Raw genomic sequence first — 10,802 nt, 5'->3', positions numbered from 1 at the left:
TATTGCATTGGAGCTCCGACTAAATTTAAATCATGCATTGTAAGGTCTATTTGGGGTTGACGCTCCAACATGATTTTCTCTATATTCATGGCTTGAATCTGAAACTTCTGATTAAACGTGAAACAATCCCACAAATACATCACAACCCATATTGGTACTTACTTAGGTAGTTAATGTTAGAGAACACCTGCATAATTTTTTCAAAATAGAGCGAAGATATCAAATAAAAACTTTTATATGTGTTTAAATATTCAACCAAAATACATTATAGTTCAAATAGTAAAATACTAAATTTTATTAACAGGTTTAAACATCAAATTATCAAAAGAAAAAAGTTTTATTATTATTATTATTATTTCTTATTTGATGTTTGATATCGTATTAAAATTCTAACTAAATTCCAATTTGCATCGAAAAATCCATTTGCTAGTGGCGACCCAAAATAAAATAAAATTGTACGTACATATAGATAAATTGAAAATACTCTGGCAAGTAGCATAAATGAACAAAATAAGAAAGGAATAAAGAAGAACCACTTTGTTGTGGAAAAAGAGGAAAGATAAATATTCTATGGTTATGATATAAAAAGAAAAAAAAAAGTATTCTATGATTGATCAGTACACGATTCTCTGTCCTCATAGAAAAAGAAACGTTTATCACATTAAATATAAATTATCAATACTTCATGAAATTTATGTCGAATTTCTTACAAATCAGATCAATTTTAAATTGTTTGTTTTTTAATATAGGGCCAGAAGTTAGCATATAGTCATAATTTACCGTCAATTAAAGTGGAAACATATCGACAAAGGTAATTTGATTCATCAAAATACTAATTCAAATAGTTTTAATATTATACTTAGAAAAAAAGGTATTTTTGTAGAAATCTCATATATTTATGGATAATTACATCCTATTTTGAAAGTTTCTCCAATTATCAAAATTCAGAATTTTTCGTTGTTTTCGAATATATTCCTTAGTTGTTCGGTACATTACTTAATGAGAGAGATGTATTAGAGAGGAAATAGATGTATCCATAGGGATGGCAGTGCGCCCCCCATCTGCCCCGCCCCATTGTCATCCCTACGTATCCGAGATGAGATTTTTTGTTATTTTCTTAAATAATAGAGAATTTTAAAGATTATAATATCTTAAATTATGTATTTATGTAATTTTGCCTGAAAAAAATTACAACAAATGCATATTTATTAATCCAAGATATTATATGTTTAAAAATTCGTACAACATCATTTACAATCCAACTCGTAAATATCATTTTTCAAGAAAAATCTTATACCAAAAAAATTGAGAACTTAACTAATTAGTTATGTACGAATTTTTTACCAAACTAAGCCATTATTTAAATTAATTCATCAAAATAATACGTTTTTAATTTTTTTTTATAAAACTAGTATAAACGTATTTCTGAGTAACGTTTTAGGGTATTTTTATTTTAAAAATTCAACGGACAAAAACTGATGGAGCTGACGACATTAAATGAATAAACGTACTCGAGTAACGTTTTACACCTAAAACGTTACTCACGAGTACGTTTATTGAGAAGCAAATCACGGGCCACTGAATCCAATCCTGCAAATGCAAATGGAGTGACCAGTTGTGTTCAGTTGCCATCTTACATCTCTTTATTGTAGAATATTTATCGTAACATGCATGGAGGAGCAGTTGGAGTTGTCGCCCAGAGTAATCATAAATGTAAATGGAGACTTTTGTAAAGCAACAAGTTTTATTACTCATCGGAGAATTCACTGCGATTATTGATTTCATGTAACTATATTTATGGTATGAGATGAGTTTTATGTTGAGATTTATGGTATGAGATTTCATGAATGTGTATGAGATGAGATTTCATGATTTGTAGGGATTGCGTTTTCAGAATCAGGAGAAAGGACATCAAGACCAATTGGCCATTTGCATTTGCAGGATTAGATTCAGTGGCCCGTGATTGAATTCTCAATAAACGTACTCGTGAGTAATGTTTTAGGTGTAAAACATTACTCAAGAGTACGTTTATTCATTTAACGTCGTCAGCTCCGTCAGTTTTTGTCCGTTGAATTTTTAAAATAAAAATACCCTAAAACGTTACTCAGAAATACGTTTATACTAATTTTGTTAAAAAAATAAAAAAAATGTATTATTTGATGAATTGATTTAAATAATGGCTTAGTTTGGTCAAAAATTCAGTTATGTACCAATAATAAAAATATTAGGAACATACACATGCAAGAGCATTTTTTTCTAAATACAGGGTTCCAAATATCTTTATAAGCTACGCCCATATCTCAAGTCGCTTTCATATTATTTTTCAATATGCGACTTATACCTTTCACATATAAGAAGATATATTGTTTTCTCCCAACATAATATTATTTTTCCAAATAAATTGAATCGGGGATTCATACGCATGTAAATTACTATTTGAGATATCAACAAGGATTATATTAAAAATTTTATTATATTCATATAAAATCTTCACCATAATATCTAGAGTATAATAAGTAATAAACTTTCAAATATGCCACATTATATTCCCAAACATAAATATTTGCACCATTTGTAACTCTCCACCAGGGAGGGGCTGACCTCTCTCATGTGCTCGAACACTCATTTACTTCGTATCGGAATATATATATATATAGAAATTAAGAGGTATTTATAAAAAATTAACATAGAGCAGCCAACAAACAAATGGTCTAACTGGTTCAATGACTCTTGGTAGGTGCTTAAGGCTCTTTTTATGTTGTTGAGCCTGAGTTCGAATCTCACTTTTAACACATCTTTTTTATATTTTTGACTCAATTTGTCACTGCTCCACCTTAGTCATTTTTCTAATGATTTCCTAGTCTTACAAAAAAAAAACCTAGAATTTTGAATCAATATCTATAGATACACATACAAGGCATTCCCACGAAAATCCCTCTCACAAACATTCCCCTCCAAAAAATATACCCCTCAATTTACATGCATTATCACCATGGTACCCAATATATATTTAATCACAAAGCTGGTTAACTATATTCTGTAATCTATATATAAAATTACGAAGCTGATTAACTACGCTCAAACAGAGCTCCTATCAATTAATGGCAGAGGAGTGACATGACAAGAGGATAGAGAATAAGTAACATCTTCTCATTCAAGTAATTTATTAATTAAAGAATCAGTTATATGTACCTTTTTTCAGTTATATCTACCTTAAGTACATTTTGAAGTGTGCAACTTCCAAGTATCTTTATTTTTTTCACTTCCTATACAATACTAGCAAGCTTGTTACTTTCATGGTGATCATGCATGATGAAGCTTAAAACTTAGATTTTTTCTTTCGAAGTTTAACGAAATGATTTATTTAACCACCAAAGGTTACGTTGCAGCGGGATAGATAGAATCTTTGCATCCTTGATTAGAAATTCACGATATTGAGTATTGAAAATAGAAAAATTTCTAGTATGAAACACTTCTCTGTTCAATGGGTATTATGTGTTGCAAATTTGAAAAAGTCAGAATCCCAAAGCAGATACCATATATCAAATAAAAAAGATACTGATTCTTTGTGGCAATTGCATCTAATAAATCCTAATTATAGCCTTGAAAAATTCAAACCTGAAGCAATTTTGGGATATATGTTTTTCTTTGTGGAAAATTTAATATCCATGCACCTTTTGTTTTATACTAAAAGGTTGCTAATTTGCAAAACCTGTATAAATATATATCCATTCTTTTGTAGGAGCTAGCCTTTCTTGTACAAATAGCAAAGGCGAAGTATGCATTTGTATTCTGGACCCTTCTACTTAACTATTTGTCAATTGAATTCTTAAATTCAATGTAACTTAGCATTTTAAACCCCTTGGCTCTGCGTGTACTTCAAACTCTCAACAAAAATGACACATCATCATCCACGTCAGATTTAAAAATTACACATCATTTATTATTTATTTATTTTAAAAAAATCAATTGTGTTTTATTTAATAAAAAGTAAACAATAAAATTTAAATTTATTCCTTAAGCTAAAAAAGAAACCCAACATATTTCCAAAATAGATTAGGCAATAAGCTCTTCAACTTCTTCTGAACTTTGACAATGATGGCGCTTCTATGGAGGGAGATCAAGCTGCTGGTGCATTTCTTCCTCGGAGGGTGAGTCCCCATTTCCATCTTAAAACATACAAAATCTACTATTTTCCTTTCCTCCTCCTTCAACCATCACATAACTACCAACCTAAATCGCCACCGCAGATCTAGCCTAAAATCTCTTTGTTGTCGTAACTAAATCCTCCAACCCTCACCCGCCTCATTCTCCATTGACTAGCACCATCTCTCTCACTCTACTGCGAACTAGTTTTCTCCGACGAGCACCATCACCATCGACCTCTCCCACTAGCGGTGATTCAATGGACTCAAGGAGGTTTCAATGCCAAGATCTCTTAAAGATGATGACAATAGTATGAAAAGAAAAAAAAAGTCGGGTCATGTAGATGGCTGCAAATGAAGGTGGAGTGGGTGAAGAAGATGGAGACTTTTTAATTAATTTTAATTTTTGTATTATTTTATTCTTTTATTAATATTTTTAAAACTGAAATATAGTACTCACTCGCCTTAAGGAGTGTGAAGTCACACACTTTCGCCACGTAGCCATCTTAAAGACATGTAAGCGTGGTCAATGGTTAGAGGGGTTCGATAAATTGTGTTTTATCGAGTTTAAGGGTTCAAATGACAAATGGATAAGTAGAAGGGTTCAGAATACAACTGATACAAGTAGAAGGGTCTACCAGACCATTTCGCCAATAGCAAATACCAAAACAACTTTTACTATTTTTTTATTTTCTTTTACTATTAATTTTTGTGCAATATTGATTCAAGATAAATTTAAGTTGAGTAACAATATATATGATCAGTAAACATTCATATATTCTCGACCATATACTTGGGCTTGATATTAAGACGTAGTTATTCAGTTTTGCTAGTTTCTCGAAATCGTATCTCAATTCACAGAGTCTGAGTAATACAATTATACAACTATTTTAATTAACTTGGCTATGTTTTTATTATGACTATTATCAGTCTTCCTATTACACTAGAAAAATATAACGTAAAGATTGTTTGATTCACAATAATAATTGAAAATCATATAATTATTTAATAGTATTTACTAAGGGAGCCTAGTTTACAAAATAGTTTTGTACGTCTTATTAATATAAAATAACAAAATGTGATGTATCTTCAAATTTGAGATTCTAAACCATAAAATTGAGACCCGTTACATAAAGAAGGTGAGATTAAAGTGAATCACAATCACTTGAAATAATTAATAATCAAAATGAATAGGATTATGGCCACTTTTATTCCCAAGTATACAAGCACGGCCCAACACAACATCATTGTTTCATAGGCCACATACAATATCATTATCACCGAAGAATCAATAAGCTATGGGCAAGCTACGTATGTATCTAACACACAAAGACATGCATTAAGATTATCTAAACTAAACAACCAGAAAGTAAAATACACAACAGGGGAACTAAACACTTTCCAAACTTAATAACCCGTTTGGATTAACTTATTTTAAGCTAAAATAGCTTTTAAGAACTTTTAGAGTGTGTGAATAAGTCAAAAAGTGGTTAGTAAATAAGCCACCAGTTAGTACTTCTAACTTATGACTTTGGCTTATAAGTCAAAAATGAAAAGCAAATCCAAACCGCAATAAGTTTGAACTACTACAACTTCTACTACTAATACAGATTTCAGTAGCAACAGTGTAAATTTTCATTTACTTCAGTGGCATGAATTTTCTTCTTGAAATTTGTTATAATTTTCAACTCCAATTCAAGTTAAAGCTAAAAGCAACAATTTAATATTTTTTCTAATCACATCTATCCACAAATCAACATACTCCTCAATCACAACAGGGAATTCCTTCATCAATCATATTTCTTTATAAACTGAGGGGGAAAAGAGCTATGTTTGCAATAATCGCCGTCGAGAATAAACATGTTGCTCCTCTGGGACATTAAAATATAGATATTAATTAACTTTATTACTGCTTCAATCTTTAATAACATTTTCTTCATCATATATTTACTACATTTTTGCATGGCACAAAACAACAAAACTTTATCCATCACAAATTAAAATAAATCTGCCAGCTTGAAAAATTTATAGAAACGAATTGTTAGGTGTCATATTTATAAATTTACTTCTTAACATTGAAGTATAAGGAAAAAGTGTACAGATTTGATAAGCAGCTATAAATCATCACAATTAGAATGATGTATATAATCTTTCAGCAGTTCATCTTTTCAAAATAAAATATATTTTTACAGACAGTGTTGAAAGAAAATAATTCATCAGCTAATAAGAAGACAGGTGAATCCAAGAAAAAAACAATATAGGCAAATCGAAGAAGCTAAAAAAAGATGGATACATACGGAAGTTAAAGAAGGCTAAATACACTGAGGAACACTAACCACAACAACAACATACAGAAACCTGAAAGTAAACAATCAAATTTAATAGTTCAGTTAATTATTAGTATTATTTTTACAATATTAAATTAATCAAAAATAGTTTTAAAGTGTATCATACAAATACTTTTACCAGGGGATTGGAAAGCCTCTAATTTAATTTCACGAAGAGGGGAAAGAACTTTCCTCTATCGTTTTCCGCCTTTTCTTGTTGTCACTTATCCAAATAAAGAGCAAAATTATACAAACTCGAATTCAGGAAAAATTCTAGGAATCTTTGATTGAGAACGACAATTTTCAGATTTGGTTGTCATGCTGATCGATAAATAATACATGTAACTTCTTTTGTTCCATTTTATGTGACACAGATAAATTAATTTTATGAGTCAATCAAATTTTTTATAAGCAATTGATTTTTTATATATGTTTTTTAAAAAAAATATTTTAAAAATATTAATTATCATGATTTATAATATTTTTTTACGTAATTTTTAAATCTATAAGAAAATTAAAAAAAGAAAACAAACAAATTAAAACGGAAGGAAAAAATAGACAAAAGTAATAGAAGTGTGGAACCACACAGGTGAAGCAGACATGTTGACTGCCTCCTGTGTGGTGGGTTGTTCCTTTATCTGTCTTTTTCATCCAGTGCCCGCACTGCGTCAGAAAATCTTCATCTTCGATCTCTCTTCGCAACTCATTTTAAGGGCTAAGACTTTCTAACCCACCAGGTGGACTGCCAAGCTACAAGTCCTACGACACAGGAGCGGAATTCTTATTCACACTTATAAATAAGTACAGTAGATAAAGATGAAATAACTAAAATATGAATAAGAAATATATTTACGTAATACGAAATGTCAAAAGCCTCAAATTAATAAATAAGCTGAAATTAAAACAGAAATAAAAAAATGATGTTGGCAAGGTTTAAACCCCCTAAACCAATAAGCCAAACAGCTGAATATGAAAATAAGCACACAGCTGAAGCAGACATGTTGACCCTCAGCTGTGTGCTTATTGACACTTAAATATTAGTAGTGGACAGAAGTTTTCAAATTAACCATGATTTATCAATTCAAGAAATATATATATTACTCTTATTAATAAGTGACAGTTGGGAGGGACGAACACAGCTACACAAATTGTACGATACAACTCCAACAAAGCATACAAAGATTTTTGTAATTTCAAGGATAAATTGGTTGAGGATGGGCTTTAATAAAGCCACGTGTTGTTATTTAGTACTTGTGGATGTTGAAATTTATAGACGATTAACTCTAATTTTTAATATTGAGTAATTAGGTAGAGTTGATTTTACAGGTTCAATTAGTTTGATTCTCATTATCCTTTCCCTACTCCAGTCTCTCTAAAGTAACTAACTGTCTTCCCATTAGTTAATCTAACAAAGCATACAATCAATTCTTGTTCCTTAATTACTTTTGTTGAAACAGTAGAAAAAGAACCATCAAAATAATTTGTCTTCTTTAAATTTTTTGGTGTTTCTTTAATTTGCCTCTTTAATTACGGAAAATTGAGAAAGAGCAAATACAATTCAGGCAATAATCTCTTTTTGAAGTTCAAATTTGAGCCATTTTATTCGATTATTGCTCTGTTTTAGCTTTTTCTTGGTCAATCAGTTAGCTTTTATTCAGTATCTAGATTTGGGGGTTTGTTGTAGCTGTGATTTGAGTTTCTCTTCACTCTTATACTTTCTTTATTTTACCCACTGTGTGTTATTTTCTTCTTCTTTCTTTTTCTGTTTCATCATCTCTTTGTTTTATCCATTTTATTGTGATGAGATTTTGATAGGCGACTCTTGATTTTATTCTTATTTTGGATATTTTAGCGCATAAATATTTATCATTTGCTAAGTCGAATGAATATTATTAGAAGCTCAGTGATTTGATCATGCAATTACATATCATTTGCAACTATTATATTTAGGTCCAAATTTGAATATTGGAAGTTCATGAAATCGATTATCACTTCTCTAACGTGAATAACAAGATCGATTGTTTCTGTCAAATATACTCCCTCCATTTCAAAATTAGTGAATTGTTGAGGCAATGCACACTCAATGAAGCTGCTTCATAGACCTATGGACGACTCAGATAGAGATATAAAGAGTTGAATTTTACTTCCTCAGAGAAGTTATAGGAATTTGTGGCAGCTTTTATCTTTTGTATCGATGTCATGATATTTCATTTATTAGGATATCAATTTTTTCCGCTTTGTCGATTGCTGTAAGATTATATGTTTGAACAACGAGTGATCATCAAATTTCCATTTCATTTTACAATTTGTTAACTACATTCTATTGTATACTACAACTGTGGCACCGAACCGTGTTCTCTTGACTATTGAAAATATTGATCCCATTTGCTATACTCGATGATTTTTTTTTTGTAGGTTTAATGACTTTTGTCGAGCAACAAATATCGTTGGATTGTAAGTGGCTATACATATCCATCCTTCTCCTTAAATGTTATTCTTCCCAATTCCATTGTCTCATTATAGGGTAGTCTGGATGAATTATTTGAGCTTAAGCTCCTCTTTCTCTATGTTATGGTTCTTCAATTCTATGTGCTTCTATGTTTGGGTGATTGTTGATTTTTTTTAATAACAACTGCACTTAAGATTTCATTTTTTTCACAATTTATAAATATATATATATTGAGTTGAGGTTCAAACGAAAATATAAATGAGGGGCAAAAATAGATTTTTTTTCGATAACTCACTTAAGTTTTGAATAATTCACTTATTTTTAACTAAGAAAAAAACTTTAACAATTCACTTATTTTGAAATGGAAAGACTAGCGAGTAATAAATATGAATAACAAAATAGGTTATCTCAAATCACTGATTTGGCGATCACATGTGTGCGCTTCAGAAAACTACTTGGACCTAAAAAAATTGAAAATTATTCACAAATACTTTGTTCCTTTTCCAGAAATTGAAGATAATATGACATTGTCAACATTGTTTGGTATATGTACAAACATAACATTTTGTGCAGAATGATTTCTTCGATGTCCTGTGTTTGAATGGTCTTTTCACTTTTGGTAGGATGAGTAATACTATAGTGAAGAACCCTTACCTTCTAATTTTCTTCATTATCATTTGCTTGAATTACTTATTGTATGCCTTGATGGATACAAAGACATTTTATAGTAGTTGATCAGTCCTTAAGAAGTAAGAAGGGTAGTCATCTTGATTTTCGATGTTTTTGATCACCTCAATGTTCTAGATTTACAAGTAGTAAGGCAAAGTGCCATTTTCTTTTAAGTTGCTATTTCAAATAATTTTTTATCTTTACCACATTGATCAATTATTTAGTACGAGACAACTCTAGATATGAGTGCAGAAAATATATTTATCTATTTCGATACCTCTCTTTTAATAAAACAAATTTTGGAGGCAATATGTAAATTTTGATTGCTCTAAAATACATGATAGTATGATATTTACTCTATTGGTGTATATACTCTAGAAGTGTTGTAAATCTCATTTGTAATGTTTTTTTCTAAATGGAGATGAAAGATACATTGGTACTAGAATAGTTTGGCATAAAATTAAAATATTATTATCTTAAATTTGCAGCTTGACTTGAAGTTCAGTATAACCTATCTAAATAAGGATAGATGTTCTAATTAAACATATGTGTTAGTATATCACTTAGTAGAAGAATGCTTAGTGTGTACATCGTACATGATGATTGCATATCTCTGCAGGTCGAGGCAAGGAATCAACATTGATATTTTTCAATAGTTGAATCACAAAGCAACTCAATTACTCACTAATGCATATTTTTTTAGCTCCTCTCAGTTCAAATCTTTTGATCTTTAGAAGGAACTTCATCCAAAACATTCAAGAATTTTGGTTGTTATGCCTAACTAACATACTTGTGTCTTTTGCACATATTATAGATAAAAGAATTCATTTAGGGTGTGTTTGGTATGAAGGAAAATGTTTTCCATGGAATATGTTTTTCTAGAAAATATTTTCCCGGAAAACAAGTAGACTTTGGACTTATTTTCTCATATTTGGTTGGTGAGTAGAAAATATTTTCCGGAAAAGATTTTTTAGTGTTTTATTTATGAATGAAAAATATTTTTGAGAAAATATCTTTTATTTTTACTAGAGAGTAGAAAGTAATTTTTCAATTGAAACTGAAAATATTTTTTAAAAATAAACTTAAATTTTTTTGGAGGGTGGGGTTGATAGGGGGTCAAGGGTAGGGGATGGGGTGGGATGAAAAAATAAAAAAATGAAATTGAATATATTTTCTAAAAACAAACTTAAATTTTTTTTGGAGGGGGTGGGG

This window comes from Solanum tuberosum, unplaced genomic scaffold (assembly GCF_000226075.1).
Source record: "Solanum tuberosum cultivar DM 1-3 516 R44 unplaced genomic scaffold, SolTub_3.0 scf00130, whole genome shotgun sequence".
In the NCBI taxonomy this organism is placed as follows: domain Eukaryota; kingdom Viridiplantae; phylum Streptophyta; class Magnoliopsida; order Solanales; family Solanaceae; genus Solanum; species Solanum tuberosum.
Note: the sequence above shows the minus strand (reverse complement) of the source record.